The sequence below is a fragment of the Dendrobium catenatum genome, unplaced genomic scaffold (assembly GCF_001605985.2).
Source record: "Dendrobium catenatum unplaced genomic scaffold, ASM160598v2 original_scaffold_168735, whole genome shotgun sequence".
NCBI classification, from domain to species: Eukaryota; Viridiplantae; Streptophyta; class Magnoliopsida; order Asparagales; family Orchidaceae; genus Dendrobium; species Dendrobium catenatum.
This window is the reverse complement of record NW_021487159.1, coordinates 1-2016: the sequence shown is the minus strand read 5'-3', so window position 1 is coordinate 2016 and position 2016 is coordinate 1. Positions and strand designations below refer to the sequence as shown.

General features: G+C 30.0%; 1 long non-coding RNA gene across 1 annotated transcript; it reads right to left on the bottom strand.

Annotated features, from left to right (window-relative positions):
- Window positions 1–198: 198 nt before the first annotated feature.
- LOC110092008 lies at window positions 199–2016 on the bottom strand. The gene is made up of 3 exons (XR_002302542.2): window positions 1986–2016; window positions 1630–1736; window positions 199–722 (listed from the first exon to the last, which is right to left on the bottom strand). It is a non-coding gene; the product is annotated as an uncharacterized LOC110092008 (long non-coding RNA).

The following is a 2016-nucleotide window of genomic DNA, read 5'->3' as shown; positions in this document are numbered from 1 at the left end:
GTTTGTGCAATCAAAGAAGATATATATGGTAGTAGCTCAAATAAAAAAGAGTCAAATTCGCTCTAAGTTTAGGCGTGGACAAAAAAAATAACGTGGCACGTTCTGATTGGTCTTCGGATGCCGTCCAATGTCCACACAGAATAATTTTTCATAGTCTTGGTACCTACACGTAGAGGCCTGTATATTGTCCACACCATATAATTTTTCAAAAAATTGATCAAAAAATAGCTTTGTTCATCACATTTAACGAATCAAATGATCCTTAATCTAACTTACAAAAAAATTGGATAAATGTTACCCTTAAAACAAATGGAACCAGATTTTAGCTTCAAAATGGTATAGTAGCTTTATGATGAGCTTAGAGTACACATAACCTCATTTAGCAATTTATTTTGCATGATTTATGAATAGGGTATTGTTTGTGACGACTTTCGCACTGCTTCATAAAACAGCTTTGTAGAACAAAAATATTTTTTTTTTACTAAAAAGCAGTTTTAAGAAGTAATAAGAAATACTTCTTTTCAGTTCTCTTAATCGAAATGACATGTCGGCAAATGACATGTTAAATGAAATTATAATTCAATCAAATTTTCTATTTAAGCTATTTGCTCTCTACCTTTTCAAGGTGACCACCTATAATTCTCATATGGGCGAGCTTAAGAAAACTGTTGTTTGGCAAGCACAGGAACCCTGAAGACTCGATTGAGGCCTCTGATCCAAAGCTAAGAAATTAGAAGGCCAAATTCAATGTATAAAGTTCCCTTAAATAAAGGCCTAGATAGAGACTTTATATATATGATTGTAAGAGACTCAACTGTGCAACCAAACCACAACTGTACAGGATGAAAAAGGTAAGCATAATAATTTAGAAAAACAGAAATCTGAATGAATCATCGACCACTCTTTTTGTGAAAAGAAATAAAAAAAGGGAAAGAAAAACATGTCTCACATGGTTTCAACATAGCTTAATTTTTAAATAAAAAACATATATAGCATCTTGATCATATCAATTGAATTAGAAATTCAGTAACTAATAATAATCTATTACCTAAAACTTTCACTTTGATGTTGAAATTTCAAAAAGTTCTAACATGTTTTTCAGGCCAAAATAAGCATTGTGAACCTTGTTTTGCCCTTTGCGCATCTCCATTGATGCTTTTATAGTTAAATCATTTTAAATATTTTACAAGAAGATATCTTCATATCAGGTAAAATTTTAATGGTTACTAATGGAACCCTAAATTCTACTTAAAAATATTTATACAAAATATACAAGACTTAATATTTCTCTTTAAAACATTGATTATTGGATATAATACACTTTTAACTACAAAGGAAGGAAAATTTATTTCTAAATAAACTTGTCAACAGAGTGCTCAAATGCGTAACGTAATGGTTGGAAAAAGATTTAGGCTGGGACAACTTTCATACTGCTTCCTAAAACGGATTTCTAGTATAAAATTTTCTAATTCAAGAAATTGTTGTACTACAAATCTATTTTAGAAATCAACAAAAAGTTGTCCCAAACGAAGCCTTAATAATCCTGTGATGGGTTTAGTTCTAGTGCTCATCTAGCCTTTAAAAAAAAAACTAGTCGACCGAGAAAAATATACACACTGCTCTACATACTTGGATTCATTGTCAGTGGAAGCCCAAATTCATTTGTAAAGAAATCTTGTGTTGGAATCTTGCACATGTTCACACACATTCCCACACATCCACTGTTCTCTAAATATCTACAAAAGTGCAATATATTGAAATATTAATGTTAAGAATAAACTGCACTCTCTAAATGAACCTTCATAAAAAATTATTTGGCCTCTCTTTTATTTAGATGAATCAATTAATATTAATCTTCTTGCCATTTTGATTAGTCCATTTAAATAAATAAAATGAATTCCAGTTTCACTTTTTATGTGAATTTATTTGAACATTATTCTATTCACTTCTTACATGAAAATAAAATGTAAATTAAAACTTTTTACCTGCACTTCTTTATATGCACACCACTTCTTT